Source organism: Nyctereutes procyonoides, unplaced genomic scaffold (genome assembly GCF_905146905.1).
Source record: "Nyctereutes procyonoides isolate TBG_1078 unplaced genomic scaffold, NYPRO_anot_genome, whole genome shotgun sequence".
Taxonomy (NCBI): Eukaryota; Metazoa; Chordata; class Mammalia; order Carnivora; family Canidae; genus Nyctereutes; species Nyctereutes procyonoides.
In genome coordinates this window covers 10043245-10060474 of record NW_026575037.1, presented here as the reverse complement: position 1 = coordinate 10060474, position 17230 = coordinate 10043245, and the positions used below count along the sequence as shown (strand labels likewise).

At 41.9% G+C, this 17230-nt stretch overlaps 1 protein-coding gene across 3 annotated transcripts in view; it reads left to right on the top strand.

The window, feature by feature from the left end:
* Positions 1-17230, top strand: part of RGL1 (ral guanine nucleotide dissociation stimulator like 1) — a 256134-nt gene that overhangs the window by 132737 nt on the left and 106167 nt on the right. The gene's annotated exons all lie outside the window — the stretch shown is intronic.

Below are 17230 nucleotides of genomic sequence, written 5' to 3'. Positions count from 1 at the left end.
AATGCTCAGGGGATGGGCCCTTCTGAATCTGCCTGTCTTCCTCTTGGGGGGGGGAGGAGAGGGGGGTAGATTTCCCATCGTTACCTCCTCTCTGCAGCCCGTGAGGAGGCAAATGCGTCTGTGGTGCCCATGAGTGACTTCATGTGTAGCGGGTACAGAGTGCTGGGTCTTTGGAGGAACACTGCTTCCATAAACAAGACTTTTTCCACCAAGGTTCTGAACTCTTGGTTGGGATCCTGAGAGTCATCTGTTATCACCTAATGGCTCCTTCCACACATCCCAGGGAGACCTGGAAAGCTTAGTGACAGGATCACTACTCGGGCAGATACCAACATGTGGAGAAACAAAGGAATTCTCGCTCTGGAGACAGAAGTTGTCCTTAGAGCAGTGAGAGGTGACACAGAAAGCCTTGAGAGAGAAAATCTTGGTTGGCTGAATAGAGGGGATGGAATGGGATTGCACCTGGCCTCGTTCTAGCTGCACTCAGTCTTCTCCGGGGATGGATTTGAGAGCAATGAAGATTACGCACTTGCATCCAATCTTTACTGGCCTTGCGTCTCACAGAACTCAGTGTTTGAACCACATTCAAAGGTACGGTGTGAAGGAGGCAGGAAGCCAAGGCCCTTACATTGAGATGAGGCAACAGGTGACTTGTAAGTCCCTGAGTTTCGGGAAGGATGGCCCGCAGCAGTGATTTCCTCAGCTGTGGGTCCGGGCTGCTGACACAGGCCTTCGAAGCTTTTGCGCTTCCCCAGCTGCCTCAACTCAGGCCTCTCCTGCTCTGTACTTTGGGTCAAGGTACCAGCCATTAGGGCAGTCAGCTATTAGTGACATCTGTGGGTGTGGCCCGGCAAAGTATGAATCCTTGTTTTGAAAGCCATAAAGTGAAGAATTCACTTATGGAGCAGGCACCTGACCCAGAGCATGATTTTCGACTGAATTGGGTGCATCCCCAGCAGACCTGATAGGGAAGGAAGGCGAACTAGAGTTCTGACAGGTCATCCCTTTGTTTTTGGTGGTTGTGTATATTCATCTTATTTAAATGTGGTATTGATGTGGTTTGGCCTGTCTTGATATTTCACAATGATTCACAAGTTCTAAACCAGCTGCCTTGGAAAGGGTTATTACATCGCCTGATGCTGGGTTGTTCCTCTCTAATGAGCCTGATGTTGCTTGGGTGACGGTTTTAGTTTTCAGCCAAACACAGCAGCAGTGAATGAGTAAGTCATGGAGAAATGGAGGGGTTAACTCTGTAGGCCCCCAAGACACATAAAATGTGGTTCGCTGAGATGTTCACAGTTATTTCCTGATTCTCACTGACTGTTCTGGTTGCTGGACTCTGCTTCTCTTCTCTCCTCCTCCTCAGTGTTCTCAGATTTATACAGAGTTAAGAGTTGGTTCACCCTGGATTTAGCAGTAGAGCCGAGATTTGGGGAGGGAGGACAATGTGAAAAGCTTTCTTCTAGTTGATGGAAGAATCTGTCCCTTCCCCTTCACTGCAACAAAGTGTTCTTTGCGGTTACCACCCCTAGCCCTCAAGAGCGTGTTCTTAGGAACCTTCCAACTCTGGTCCCACTTGTTTTCTTGTCTTAGGTGTCCTGTTGGGAAGGTCTGTTTTTGTCCTTGGAAATTCCAGACTTAATTAAATTCGACTCAACCAATTGAGCCATAGTAATTACAAAAACCCTTCTTTTTAGGACTGAGTGGCTTCTCCATATTTGTTTTCCTACATTCCAGTAGCCCTTTCAGAGTTCTCCAAAGCAACCGGTTTTAGAGTGAACTAGAGATTGAGGTGAGGTGAGGGTATTACTGTCAATAGTCTTATCTACTCCCCACCCCACGCATAAAGAAACTAATATCTAGAGTGGTTAAATTGCTTGTCAGGGTCACACAGCTAGGAAGTGGTAGAGGTGGGATTCAAACCCAGTTGTTAGTTCTTTGCTGTCAGGAACTGCCTGGAACCTTCTGGCTGTTTCCATGAGACTGGAAGAGAACACTGGCTCAGAAGACCAAGAGTGCTTATGGCATACATCTTGTCTAGACGCTATCTATACCTGGTGCAGGACTTGAGTAATGGGGCTTTCTCTTCTTTACGTTCCGAATGATAATTTTAACCATAAATTGAGACATTTGTTGTGAAGATATGTGTCTTAGTGATAAACACTCCATTTTGGACATATAAAGTATGGTGCACCAAAGAGATATATGAGGTTATATAGCACATGAAGGTGGGTGTATCTCTTGTGTCGTGTCTATAAGGCTTACTCAAAATGCCTAAAAGACTGAGCACAAGTTTTATATCTTCAACTACTCAGATCTCAAAACATAATTAAGATTCAGTTTAGAAAGGATAGCAAAAGTAATTACACATCCTTAGATGGGAAGTATCATACAATCAAAACATTTAGAACATTCTTTTCGTTTGTTTGTTAAATTTTGTATTTCATTGATCTTTTGAAGTAAAACCCTCTGCCTTTAGTTGTAAAATACACAACTCAGTTGGCGCAGACCGGGTTTACTTATCCATGCAGCCTTGCCTTGCCTGTTGACAGTAAACTTTGAAAAGCCAAATATTATTGAAATACCCAATTTTCCCTTTACAATAACTTCTTAGACTGGGATAGTTTTTCCTAGCTATAGCCCTCAAGGAGAAATGGCTCCAGTTGAGTCATGGGATCATAAAATCTCAGGATTGGAAGGGATAGTAAAAGCAATTCCATCCAACCATTCAATTAGCTGGTAGAATGTCCAGTGACTTTTGGAAGAGCAAATAGTCAAAACTTGTTATTTTTCTTTGGTCTCAGTGTTGTGGTTTTATATTGACAGCGATATGTAGAAATGATATAAGAAAACATCAGCATTCTCCAGAAGTAGGAAATGTATCATTTTAGGGAGAACATTCAAATGGACAGAGGATGAGGATCCAACTCTTAGGAAAGGGGCTTTGGTGTCTGGAGCCTTGTCTGCTGTCTTTAGAATATAATAGAGGCAGGGTACCGAAAAATGTGTCAAACCTAAGATAAGTCCAAAGTGGGGATATTTGTTTCGCAAGCAGGATTGGTAGTGCTAGGTCACCTCGGCAGGTTTGTGGATAATGGTATGGTCAGTGGGTGGTCATGTGGCTTTTCTCAGTTTTATGCTTCTGTGGTTATGTGGTCCTTGAAGAGAGGCCCCATTTCCTCCTTCCCCTATGTCCTGTATCTATCACCCTGTGTCCCACATGGGCCCTTATTGAGTTGAGTTGAAATGCTTGATAGTTGGGAAGCTGCTAAAGATAGTGAACGAGGACAGGAGAAAGCAGAATATATTTATAAACAAAGGGACCTGGGATTCTGTTATAGGACCTACTGTTTGGGATGAATTGTGGCTGGTCTGTGAGCCGTATGGGTGCAGCGGCAAGATGACCACTTGTCACATCTGGATCGACAAGTTGACTCTCGCTTGGATACGCTATTTGGATTGACTCTATCTGGTGTTTTGGTGGTGTTGCCATCATATTATCTTCAAATAGCCTACAGTTCCTCAAGTTTTCAGCTAACTTCACTTAGGGGAAGCTTCTCCAATCTCCCAAGTCTGGTGCAGATACCTCTACTGCATGTTCCAGAAGCATTCTCTGTTTCTCTGTCATGCCTTTCGCTCACTCTGTTCTAATTGTCTGGTTATTTGCTTCTGTCCTCCATTAGATTGTAAACGTGGTGAACTGGGAACTGTGGCCATCTCGCTGGCAGAAACTCAGTGTTTGTTGAATGAATGGATCAAGCTTCATCCCTCTTTGGAACACTAATATTATCTTGATACATATGAATGTATGGTTGCTCCTCACTTAAAACACAATCAGCATGAAGATATTAGCTTATGAAGAAGAGGAGGGGTGTGTGGGAGCGAGATAAATCAATTAGATAATGATTATAGCTATCTTACATTCTTTTCGGAACAAAGCAGGGCACAAACAGGTAGTGATTACTCGTTTTAGGAAAAAAAAAATTCACAGCAGTGAATTAACTAGACAATTCCCCAGTACTTTTTAAATGCATGAGACCCAGTTGTATTTGTCTTATTGCTGAATGGTGAAGAAAAGCAGTGCATGAGTTAAAAAGTGTTGGCACGCATCACAACTATGTGTGGATACAAAGCTCAGGAGTGGGATTTTAAAATTGTAAGAAGCTAAGCCCTGGAGAAGCCCTTACAGTTTACAGTTGGACATCCTTGTTTTCATCTAGGAAAACAGGCCCTTGGGTTGCATTATTCCTGTCTTATCAGAATGTTGAATTTAGGCTTTAGAAAGTGCATTTCAAAATTTAGTTGCCATCTGTAGTTGAACCAACTGATATCTTTCATTTTGACCTTGGGAACATATTCCTAAAATAATCCACTAACGTGGTAGCCAGCACCAATCAAGAGAATATGGTCAGTTTCAATAGCCTGAGATACTGTTATTGTGTTGGATCTTTTCATTCCTTTTAAAATCTGTTGGGATCTGGGTAAGGGATATATAGCATGCAATTAAGAATATCCAGTTTGGTTCAGTAATTCAGGTGACACTCAACTGAGTTCCAAATACATGTCTACCCCATGGCAAATACATAAGAGTATAGATAGTATAGATGCATTAATTCCTTACACTTAAAGTATACATTCTGTTAAATGAGTAGTTATAAACATATTTTATTCTTGTTTCTGTGGAATTAGAAAGTTTCTTGAAGTTTCAAATTTAGAAAGAAAAGGAGAGCAGTACAGTAAATACCATGCTTTTCTCCTTTAGTGCTCTTGCTGAAATATGTCACTGTCCTGTCCTGCTTATTGTAGTTTCCTTTGTCCATGACTCATGTTCCTTTTACACCTTCCTCTTCCAAATAATCAGGATCTTATAGTGACTCTTACACGTTTTATGGTAAAATATACAACAGTAAGCTAAAATCAGTAAGACATTAAAATTTCTACCATGATGTACCATGGTATACCATGATACCATTTTTGTGATATAAAAAGAAAAGATTTCGGTAAACAAGGCAAGGAAAGTATTGGTTAAATGAAGGAAGATACCAAATGTTGCTTCATTCCATTGGAAAAGCACAGCTAGCTCATGTCTGGGTTGCTGTTGGGTGTGGCTATCTCCAGAGTTGATGTGGAGTCTGGAGGTTTTGGCAGTTTCTGGGTCCTTTGCTAGTAAACACATCCAGTATGAACTTCCTCACTGCTGTTGCACGTCTGCTTGTATGACTCTGTCATCTGTCTTGGAGTCAGTTAAACTTACCACCGATAGCATCCATTTATTCATCAAAAAAAGTACATTATGCCCAACACCATATTGAGTCTTGGGAATCCAAACTAAAAGAAAATGCAAGTTGTTCTGAAGGAAGGAACTCACAGGTAGTAGGGGAGACAGAAATGTAAACTGATTACAATACACTGAGGTAGGTGTGATCAGGGTCATGCGAGAAATCTGTGCGTTAGGGGAACCCTGAAGGGGGGGCCTGTAAATCAGATGGGAGGTGGGGGGTGGCCACTCCAGGAAGCCTGCATGGAAGAGAGGGCTCTTTAGTGAAGAGTTGAGTAGACAGATGAATAGGAGTTAAAGGAGGTATGGGTGCTGGAGAGAGGCATTCTAGTCAGAGAGCACAGTGTGGAGGAAGGCATGGAGGCCAGAGCTGAGAGCCTGTGTGAGTGAGGCTCAGCATGGCGAGAGGGAAGGACGTCTGGTGGAGAGGTGACAGGAAAGGGTCATGTCCCTGGGAGTCTGGTGTGCTAAGCTATGGCATTTACTCCATCCTGGATGCTGGGTGGTCATTGAAGGGCTTTCAGTGGAGTGGCATTTCGACAAGATGACTGACACCTAAGGGGTAGATGTGCTGGGAAGGGGCCAGATTGGGACATGGGAAGGGGAGGAGGCTGACATAGAGGTGGTGAGGAAAGGGACAAGGACCTGAATGGAATTGTTGGCAGCAGAACAGAGGGTGGCAGTGGGGGATGGGAGACCTGGCACATGAGGATCTTAGGCAGCCTGGTTCAAAGAGCTTGTCAAAAACTGGGCTTTCTGGGGTCCATGCCATCCTCCACTTACTGGGTAAAATGTCCTGGGGACTTCCAGTCAGGCTTCCTCCATGTATATGCTAGCAAATGCCTTCTTTCCTGTCAGAAGGCCCTGCAGAATCACCAAGGTCAGGCGTGCCTGAGGTGTCCAGAGGTGAGACCTCTAGCTCGCTGCGAACAAGGCAGCCAGCCGTGCTTGATTCTCAGATTCCAGAGAACTTTGAAGAGCTGCTGATTTCTTCATCCTTCCTTTCTCTCTCTCTCCCTCCCTCTCTTTCCTCCTAAGTCTTGTGTTTCCCTACAAACTAAACAAATTAAATCTGTAGGCCACAGAGAGAGAGAGAGTAAATATGGGACCCACAGGACTGTGATTATAGAGCTGTATTTTAGACAACAGCAGTTAAACTTATAATTGTCATGTTAGAGACACAAGAAATTTTATGGTTGGATATCTTGGCTTTTTTCCTCTCCCTGTGTGCTGTCTTTAACCCTCTCTGACACAGTTTGTCCTGGTTGCTCACATTACTGCTCTTGGAAGCTCAATCTGATCGCTAATTCCACTCATGTAGAAGAAAAAAATCTCTTTCTCTCTTACACAACACCCACATACACACGGCTTAAATGAAGATATCTTTTCACATTTTATTTTTTAGAATTTCCCGCATCTTTGGAACGTCATTCCATGGCCTCTTCTTCTTTCTTCTTTCTTCTTTCTTCTTCTTCTTTCTTCTTCTTTCTTCTTATCAATGAGAGACGCAGGCAGAGACACAGGCAGAGGGAGAAAAAGGCTCCCTGCTGGGAACTCAATGTAAGACTCAATCCGAGGACCCTGGGATCACGACCTGAGCCAAAGGCAGATGCTCAACCACTGAGTCACCCAGGCGTCCCTCCATGGCCTCTTCTATATAAATTATTCAAAGCCTGACTTTGTCATGTTTTGCTTGTTTTCCCTCAATTGTGTCATTTTTGTGATTCACTTGCACTGTTTAGAAACTGTCTTCAGTTTAAAAAAGAATAAAACCAGAGGGAGGGAGGAAGGAATAAAGGTAGGACAGGCTTACCACACACCTAAGGTAGGAGCCTCTGCCTTGGAGAAGGCTCTCAGGCCTGTGGAGAGAGAGCGAGTCCCATCATTTACAACTGGTCCTTTCAGCTTACCAGTTCTGTAGAAGCACCTGTGCCCTTCCACAGACGTGGCTGCGTATTGTGTTGTGATGGTTGGGATTTCTGCCCAGCTTGGTGCCACTAAAGCCATCTTCTCCTTTGTGTCCTGCTGTATGTGACTTCTAAGGGTAATAACAGCAGTAGTTGCGGGTGGGATCATGTGTTGGTGGTGGTTCTGTATATTTTTTTCGTCCTCACAGACTCATTACCCTACATTTTCTAGCATTTAATTGCTTGTGCCATCTGTGGGCCATTCATTTGAATTCGTTTCCACACAGTTCAGCTTGTCCCATGTAAACTTTCCCAGACGTTTTCTGTTGGTTTGCGCCTTTCAGCAAAGAATTGAGCAATTCAACTTTTTCCTTTATTTCGTTTCCTGCTGATTTAAATATCCATTCTCCTCTCTTAGAAAAGCGAGGCCAAGGCTGAGTCCTTCCAGTTTCATAATTCTAAAGAAAACTGGAAAACCAAAAACAAACCTTCTCTGCTAAAAGTAGATTGTCTTTGGTCAGTACAATCAACGGAGGCTCTTTGCAACCCTCTTGCTAGCACGCTTTCCTAGTTTTGTGCCCTTCTCATGCCAGTAACTTCTATTGCCGACGACAAAGCTAGAATATGTGGACGGTTTTTAATCCAACAAAAGAACATTTACAGTATATAAGTAAAAATTACAGAAGCTGGGTTAGATATTGGCTTAAACCAAAATGCTTTATAGTCATGACTTTTCTAAACAAAATTGCAACACTTGAAATTATGCGTTGAGATAACTGCTACTCCTAAATAGAAAATTCAGGAAATCGGAAGTGTTTTGTTAGTTTGTGAAGCACATGGAAAACATTTGCTATCTTCTGTCCACATGTTGACTCCTCCTAATGGCACAACACAATGAGCATATCTATTTTAAAAATGACTTAACCAAGTATTAATAAGGCCGAGAGCCAGCGAGGCCTGGATGGGGAGTTAGCACGAGTTCTTTCTCCTCAGTGGGAGCCTTGGCAGGAGCTGGCACCTTCTGATTTCTCCTCCTTTTCACGGGTATTTTCAGCAAGAAGCCCTGGTTGAGGGAGATACTTAGGGTGCTGGTGAAGAGCCACTAGTCAGTAATATTGTGAAAATTTTGTATGGTGGCAGATGGTAACCACGCTTTTTGTGGTGAATGTTTCGTAATGTACAGAATTGTCAAATCACCGTGTTGTACACCTGACACTAATATAGTGTTGTGTGTCAACTCTACAGCAGTTCACAACAGCAGAAAAGAGAGAGAGAGCCTGTGTTCTGGGGCCAGGCAGACCTGAACTCAGAACTCATCTCTGCCCTGTGTGAGCTGTATGGGCTTGAGCTGTGAAGTCACTAACTTGCACCTGTAGAGAGGATGCTATCAGGCGCCTTCCTGAGGGAAGTACTGTGAGGAGTGAGTGAGTTCTGTATATAGGGTGCTTGGCATGGTGTCTAGATTATGGTACTCACTCACTAGGGGTGGGGCTCTCTCTGGACCCCACTGTTGGGGGCCTCTTTTGATCCCTGCCATGGAACCTTGTAGAAGTGTGGGTACCTTTCTTACCTGTGTCCCCTGAAGCCTAGGGTTGTTTGTAAACCAGACTGTTTAAGAAACAGTATTCGCAAAGCTTTAAGGCATATTCCTGACATCACTTTCTTACTTTGCACATCTGGGAGGGAGGGTCATGGAAGTGTTTAGGAATCCTTGTTTATTAGAAGTAATGTCTATTGTGTTTTCTCTGGCTGGCTGCCTGCATAGTGAAGGGCAATTATTACTTGGGCCCCAATATTTCACGTTTTAAATTCCTTCATTTTTCCTATACAGGTAATTGGTTGGTGTGCTTATTTTAATGCCTTAAAAATATTTTCCTGCTTAAAAAATTATATTTGATGTCTCCAACTAAAAAATAGGAGGGTAGGAAATCACTTTTTTTTTTTTTTTACCTTGGGAAACATTATGCTAATCATTCTTTGTTGGGCATAATCTGGGATGTTAGCAAATTGTGCTTGCACTGTAAATTTCAAGTTTCAGATGAAACTTTGTAAGTTCGAATAAAGATAAAAATTTCTCACTATGCTATGGGGCACCTGAGTGGCTTAGCTGGTGAAACATCTGCCTTTGGCTCAGGTCCTGATCCCAGGATCCTGGGATCAAGCCTCGCAATGGGCTCCCTGCTTGGGGTAGTCTGCTTCTCCCTCTGCCCCTCCCCCTGCTTGTACTCTCTCAAATAAATAAAATCTTAAAAAATTTTTTTTCACAGTGCCACACATTGACTAGCTAATGTACTACTTGAGCCCCAAACTAGGAATGAGCCGAATTGCTCTTGAGGTGGTGAATTTCAGACTGTCACATTGATTTTTAAATCTTCAGTTTCTTTACCTGTGAAGTGAGGCAAATACCTGCTTTTCCTTCTGCCTGTAGGTTTTGTGAGGATCATGAGTTTTTAGGGGCAGCCTGGGTGGTTCGGTGGCAGCCTGGGTGGTTCGGTGGTTTGGCGCTGCCTTCAGCCCAGGGCCTGATCCTGGAGACCAGGGATCGAGTCCCGCGTTGGGCTCCCTGCATGGAGCCTGCTTCTCCCTCTGCCTGTGTCTCTCTCTCTGTCTGTCTCATGAATAAATAAATAAAATCTTTTTAAAAGTACTTTTTAATATGTAAATTATTATACAAATATAACGACATTCTTGTTGTTATTTAATGTAGTGTCATTTCTTTTTTTCCTCTCTTTCCTCACCACCTAAGTGCTCAGTGGACGATGGTCTGTTCATTAGTAGTTCACCCTCTCTTCCCTCATCCCAGAGAGCACCTTTTTGATATTTTTTTTTCTCCCCATTTGCTGTTTACTTAATAGTATCTTCAGATTCAGCAAGGAGTTGTGTTTCCTCTGCCACCACCATCGTTACTCCTGGTACTACTACCAATGCATTGAAACTGCAGACAGGGCTTCTTTCTATAGATTGGAGGTGGGGGAAAATACCCCATATTCACAGAAGTCTAAAGACAAATGCAGTGAATATCTTACATCTGAAAACTTTCTTCTTTCTCTTACTTTCCTTATTCTCTCCAGCATGTTTTGTTTTGTTTTGTTTTTGAGATAATGGCTTGTTGGTTCTTTGATTCTCCTTTCTTTCTGGTACTTTTAATTTGGTGCAGAGAAGGGTGGTAAAGTTAAAGCACCAAGGAATGGAAAGTGCTTCCAGCCTTCCAGAGCTGCTGGAAAATCAAAGCTTGGTTTGAGGCCAAATCCTGATGTGGGACTTGAACTCATGACCTAATGCCAGAGGCAAGAATGTTACCAGCCGACCCACACTGACCCTCATAAGATGTAGGCATTTAAAATACTTCCTCTGAGTAGTCTTATTGTTACTTTCTGTTTTTCTCCTCTCTTTCAGCCTTTTCCTACGGTGTTCCTGGCTTCCCTGCTAGGAACACGATTTTAGTTTTAAGATCTTTTTTTCTCACTTCCTTTCCATTTGCTTGTTACTTCCTTCTTGCTTTCCATTTCTCCTGTGTGAGTGAGTTCCTTTTTTTTTTTTTTTTTTTTTTTGTTCCTGTTCCTTCCTGTTCTTCTTCTGGATTAAAAATAGTCTCCAGGGTCTCTGGCTGCTTGCCCATGAAGCTGACCTCCCTTCTATTCATATAGGATTCCCCACTGAGCATCTGAAGATCGTTCCCTACTCGAAGATAGGGATACTCCAAGCCCTGCATCCATTCCCTGTTATTAGCACCTATTTTCAGCTGACTTTTGGGTGAACTGACCCTCGTACTCAGAGCTCTAAATGAAAATTAATTCTCTTGTGCAAAGATGCTGAACAAGTGCTTTGTTCATGTTGGGTGTTCCTGACAAACGCTGACTTCCCTCCACATCTGCTGACTCTTTGGTGGTGCTAAAAGAGAAGGGAGTCTTAGGCACTGACTCGAGGTGTGTGTTTAACATTCATCTATGTGCAAAGCAGTGGCTCCGTGATCAGCTGGGCCGCACGAAGCAGCTTCCATCCAGCTTGCTGTGGTGGGCGTCCCAGAGGGACCAGCAGACATTTTGCTCCTACAGACGTGTTTCTCTGGGGGCTAAAGTTGATTAAAATGTTTCTTCCTGAACATTCTTTGGTTAGAGTTGGAGGATTATGATACTTCTTTGCAAAAATGACTTTCTATCCAATGTTGACCTAGACAGGCCACGAATGAGTGTCGAATGAGTGTCTACTTGAGGGATAAAGGATGGTACAACTCTAGGTGACTGAGCCAAAGGAGTGCTGATGGGTGGCAGCTCTGATTTCAGCCCCTGGCCCTAACCTGAACTCCCTGCTGAGAGTTCCAGCAACAGGGTTGATGAAGGGTTAAAAGATTTCCTTCCATCTGTCCCCCCAGCTATTCCTATGTGGTTATGTCTTCAAGAGAAGAGTTAGCCCTATTCTTAGTTGAGAATCCAGAGTTGTAGATTTCATTATCCGTAGTGACGTCCATGTTTCTGTGTGGTTCTGTCTCCCTCATGTCACTGCTTCTGCCACTGTATCAGCCGATAGTGCTTTTCTGTTCCCTGATTGACTGATGAACTCCCACTTACCTTTCAAGTCCCAGCTCAAATGTCATCTTTACTCTTCCACCCTTCCTGATCCCTCTTCTAGAATAATTACCCTTTCATCTGGGTCTCCTTAGCACTTTACCAGAAGCTCCATTACAGCACTTATCAAAACATATCCTTTTATTATTTTTTTTTCTCTTTGCCTTGTTCATTTGTGTGCTTTTAGGGGCGGGCACCCTGTATAATGAATCTTTGTATTCCCATCACCTGGGACCATGTCTGAACCACACTCAGTACCCAGTAAGCACCTTGTAAGTTGTTTGACCTTATCTCTATTATAAAACATTTATCTTTGACTTTTTTTTTTTTGCTATTGGTAATGTTGTGAATTCCATTTTTTAAACAAAAAGGAAAATATTGAATAAATAAGCTAGATTGAATTTCTCTTTTATATTTCAACTAATGACACATGAAAAAAGGAAGATGCTGCTTTTGCCTCATTTTTGTTAGCATTATTTGAGCTACACTTTTCACGATACTATAAAACTTGTCTTAACTGTGATGGTGACTATAGATGGGATAAGTTAATCCATAAGCTTTGTGGTGGCCTATCGGTTTGAGTCATGGTTCAAAGGTAGACTTAGGGGAACCCAACTTCTGCTTTGAATTTCAAAGTTATTTTACTTGGGATTTTCACATATCTTATTATATCTTAATCTGATGGTTCCAATTTGTTTCAAGCTTGCATTGACCCAGTGTCAAGCCAATTTGGCTGTGCTGTGTGCAACACATTTTTGCAAAAGGATCTGACACCTTCCATGCACATGACCACTAGGGTTATGCACATAATGATGAAGGCTGTCTGAGATTTTTGTGGCAGGCTTGTTGTGTAGGGTACTTTGTCAGGGTGTGCTATTCTTACCAGGATTTGTTGGCAAAAAAGGAAAAAAATGTGATGTAAATTATATGTTATTATATAAACATATTATCTGTATGCTTTTCAATTTTCACAACTAAAACTCAACTCCTTTTGCTCTCCTACCCTCTCCAACATTCCTCTTCTCTGTGGTCTTACATTCTTAACTCTTAAATTGCTACTTCGAGCAAAATGCAAAGCCTCTGCCAGAAGTTGTCAGGATTCTAGCTGTTTTTAGGTGTTTTCATTCAAACTGTCTCAGCATCATTGGCTCTGGCAAGATCAAGTTTTCTGACTGCTTCTGATCTTTCTTGCCTTTTTGTGGAGCATGCTTTCTTCACCTTTTTCTTTGATAGGGATTCAATGGCTCCTATGTTTGCTTTGGACAGAAGCACATTTTGAAGCAATTCCTAAAGTTATTTTTTTAAGATCTTATTTATTTCAGACAGAGAGAAAGCGCGTACACATAAGTGCGGGAGAGGGGCAGAGGGAGAAGCAGGCTCCCCACTGAGTAGGGAGCTAATGTGGAGTTCAGTCCCAAAACCTGAGATCATGACCTGAGCCAAAGGCAGACGCTTAACTGGCTGAGCCACCCAGGCACCCCCTTAAAATTATTCTCAAAAAAGTGTACAGCAACATTATCCATATATTTTTTAAGAAGATCATAATCCTACAGCTTCAACACAGTTGTTTATACATTGGCTCTTGTCTTCTAGCCTTTGTTCACATAGTTACAGTCATGCTATTTATTCAGTTTTGTAATCAGCAAGATATACTTTTCAGAACAAATCCTCTAGAAGTTACTTTCTAGTTTGAATCTTTTGTGACATTTGTTGTGTTTCTCATGTCACAAAAGATTGCATTTGGACTTTGCGTTGGAGGAGTTTCAAGCTGGTAGTGCTTATTATTGGTTTACAAGCTTCGTTTCTGTCCTTTTCCCTGTGAAATCTCCTGTCCTTTATCAGGACTGTGGAGCTTTACGAGGAGCCTGATAGTACAGTGAGGTGAGGGCATGTGAGGAGTGGGACACACCCCTTTCCTCTGCTGAATACCATTGTGTGCTCTGCTCTGGGGTGTGGGATCGGAACTCTCTAGGGCTACAGTGTTCAGTATGGTAGCCACTAGCCACATGTGCCTACTGAGCATTTAGACATGTGGCTAGCCCAAATTAAAATGTTCTATCCATGCAAATCTATCATGTAAAATAGCTCAGTGAGTTTCTGTAGTGATCACATGTTGAAATGGTAATATTTTGATATAGTGTGTTAAATAAAATATAGCATTAAAATTAATCTCATCTGTTTCTTTTTACTTTTTTTTTTTAATGTGGCTACCAGCAAATTTAAAATTATGTATTGTGACCATTATATTTCTACTGGTCAGTTGTTCTAGGGCCTCCCATTTAAAAATGCAGGATGTAGTTTATTAGTGGGTTCTGAAATCAATTCAGTGGGTCAAAAATTGGTATTTTACATTGGAACAGAACGGAATAGAAAATACCAGAATGGTATTATTGTGAAACTTTTTAAGTACGTGTGTGTGTGTGTGTGTGTGTGTGTGTGTGTACTGAGTCACTTGTAAAACGTATCTTTTCTTTTTGCAATGACGTATCAGATAAAGGGCTAGTTTCCAAGATCTATAAAGAACTTATTAAACTCAGCACCAAAGAAACAAACAATCCAATCATGAAATGGGCAAAAGACATGAGAAATCTCACAGAGGAAGACATAGACATGGTTTATGTATACGGATTGTTATTAAGAAGGTTGAAAATAACTGTTCTAGGGTGGCCCAGCTTAATTTAAAGCTTTACCAGGAGGCCTGGTCTGCTCTGTGAGAGGACAGGTTGTTGCTGTGAATACCATGTAGATTTTAGGTCTGATTGGTGGAAGCTCTTCTGGAAACCTTCAGTGAAACTAGACCCTGCATCAAAGTAAACCTGAGCACCTGTGCTCATCCTAAAAGCAGTAGCTACTCAGGACCATCCCAGAGAGAAGGGTGAACCAAGGGTGGCTATGGTTCTGCCAACTGAAGTTGGGACCTGTGTGGTCTAGCACTAAAGTGTCCCTTGAGCTGGAAGTGACTTTGTCTGACTAGTTTCTTCTTGAAACTTCCTCAAAATTGTCTCATGGGTGGTGATACTTTCTAAGAAGCAGGGTGGTTTCTTAATGACCTTGGAACCAAGCTAGGTTGGACAAGGTTCTGTTTGACTCTTAGGTCTTCCACCCACCATGTCGTGTTGAAATCGAAAGAGACTGTGCTTTAATCTAGGACCACACCAGTCCTCTTTCCTCCTGAGAGAAAACGTCCTTATGGTACACAAGATGTAGGGGCAGTCACCAGGGCTCTGCCTGTGACTGGGTTGCAAATACATGACCCTGAAAGCCACAGAGGGAGGTGGGGGGGGGAAAGGCTCCAAAAATGAAGTTTATGGGATTGCATGGGCCTTGTATTTATTCTGAAAGTTGTAAAAATTCTTTTGGGCTGACCCATTTTTCCTTTCTTAATTAAAAAAAAAAAATCTGGCAGGCAAGAGTAAGAAATGTAAAACATGTGACTAATGCTTCAGCTTTTTTCTCCTGGAGCCAGATTCTTTAAAATTATACCTTAGACTTGCTTGATGTTTTAAAAACAATTGCCCACAAAAGCCACCAAACATTTGTTTCTGAAACTTGTAGACTTAGATGGCATCATTTTCAGGAAGGAGTCCAAAAGCACAATATTTAGGAGTTACTGAACCGAAATCGTTTTTGGAGATTTTTGCCCTGGTGAATTAGATTACCGTAGGAACTGGCAGAGGGCCAGGCAGCCTTTTGCCTTTATTTTGCTTGAGTATTTCCAGTCCTGTTGCTAGTCACCCAGAAATTTTGAGGGAGTTGGACCAAATGACCTTCAAGATAAAGGAAAAGTGCTGCGATTCCGATGATGGACTGAATTGGCAATAAGGATCTGTGTTTATGTCAACCTCTTGTTGCTCTGAGGCAACACAAGTCATTCATTCATTCATTCATTCATTCATTCAATTGTTCATTGAGATTTGAGCCCATACTATGTACCAAATATTTGCTCTTGGCCTTTGTGGGGAACTCATAGAATTTTAGAGCACAGGGTGCAAAAGATTTGAGGGCCTTTGGGGTCTAGTCCTAACCCCACCTCTAGCATATATCCTGGGCCCCACCTTTACATGCTCCCGACTTTAACCCAATGAGGCTACTTCCCTGACCTGGAGTCTTTTTTCCCCACTGTTACTTGTGTCTGAAATGTCTTCCTTTCCCCAAATATTCCTCTGTTTTACTTTTTTTAAGATTATTTTCTTTCTTTCTTTCTTTCTTTCTTTCTTTCTTTCTTTCTTTCTCTCTTTCTCTCTTTCTCTTTCTCTCTTTCTCTCTTTCTCTCTTTCTCTCTTTCTCTCTTTCTCTCTTTTCTCTCTTTTCTCTCTTTTCTCTCTTTTCTCTCTTTTCTCTCTTTTCTCTCTTTTCTCTCTCTTTCTCTCTTTCTCTCTTCTCTCTCTCTTTTTCTTTTTTCTTTCCTTTTTCTCTTTTCTTTTCTTTTCTCTTCTCTTTCTTTTCTCTTTCTTTCTCTTTCTTTCTCTTTCTTTTCTTTTCTTTTCTTTTCTTTTCTTTTCTTTTCTTTATATGGCATTCACGGCAACAACCTGTCCTCTTACAGAACAGACCAGGCCTCCTGGTAATGCTTTAAATTAAGCCAGGCCACCCTAGAACAGTGATTTTCAACCTTCTTAAGTGAGTAATGAATAAGACACACAGAGAGGCAGAGACCTAGGCAGGCTCCATGCAGGGAGCCCATGCAGGACTCAACCCCAGGACTCCAGGATCACACCCTGAGCCAAAGGGAAACGCTCAGCCACTGAGCCACCCGGGTGTCCCAGTATTCCTCTGTTTTAAATTGCAGCCCTCACTCATATTCTAGCTCACACACCACTACTTCCGTGAATCCACTCCAGTCTCCCAAATGGTGGTAAACTATCCTCTTCTAAACTCCAGCACAATTTGTACTTCTCTTGTGACATCACATGTAATCTTGGATTAGATCAAACCATATGAGATTGCTGTATCTCTAAGTTAAAAATAGTTAAATGCTGGCAATTTTCTGTTCTTTTTAATATTAAAAGTGTTCATTTTTAAAAGTTCCTTATTTTTCTTTTTAAGATTTTATTATTTGGCAGGGAAAGTGAGAAAGAACATGAGCAATGGGGAGGGGCAGAGAGGGAGAAGCAGGCTCCCTGCTGAGCAGGAATTCCCAATGCAGGACTCTATCCCAGGAACCCAGGATCTTGACCTGAGTTGAAGGCACATGACAAACCAGCTGAGCCACCCAAATGCCCTTAAATTCCTCAAATTAGGTCTTTTTGAAGACGTATTATACTCACGACATATTCAGCTAAGATTCCTTGGTCTTTTTAGTTTTGTAATGTTGTTGTTAAACTATGTCTCATTTAACCTGTACTTGGAGAGTTGATTTAAGAAAATCTAAATGTAAAAAATACTTATTTTTGTTAAAGATAATTTTGTTGTAGCTAATTTTTTCTAGGCTTTTCAAAATCTTCTAAAATTCTGATGTAGTCACTGTATCAGCTAAAACT